The following is a 508-nucleotide window of genomic DNA, read 5'->3' on the forward strand; positions in this document are numbered from 1 at the left end:
GCAAGACTCTGTCTCAAAAATAAATAAATAAATAAATAAATAAATAAATTAATTAATTAATTAAATAAAACAAAGAAGATAACAGTTATTTCCCAAAATAAACCTCCTTCTTGCCTGGAGACTAGACTGCCTTTGTAGGACTAACAAATTAGCCACAAGATTAGAAATGTAGGAGTCATGCAGCTGGAGGCTACAAGATTCCGACCCTCCCCAAATTGCTCCTGGGGATAACATCACTATTATAAAACCTAAGATAAGTGCTTGAGATATTTTGCAGACACTGCACTTGATGCATCAGCTGGCACGATCAGACTGATAAACTGGTACATCTGATCTTGTGGCCCCCACCCAGGAACTGACTTGGTGCAAGAAGACAGCTTTGCCTTTCTGTGATTTTATCTGCAACACAACCAATCAGCACTCCTGACATACTGGCCTCTCTTAACCCACCAAATTATCCTTAAACACTCTGATCTCCAAGGTGGGGCATAGTGGCTCACAAATGTAA

This window comes from Rhinopithecus bieti, unplaced genomic scaffold, assembly GCF_001698545.2.
Source record: "Rhinopithecus bieti isolate Rb0 unplaced genomic scaffold, ASM169854v2 scaffold_16773, whole genome shotgun sequence".
Classification (NCBI taxonomy): domain Eukaryota; kingdom Metazoa; phylum Chordata; class Mammalia; order Primates; family Cercopithecidae; genus Rhinopithecus; species Rhinopithecus bieti.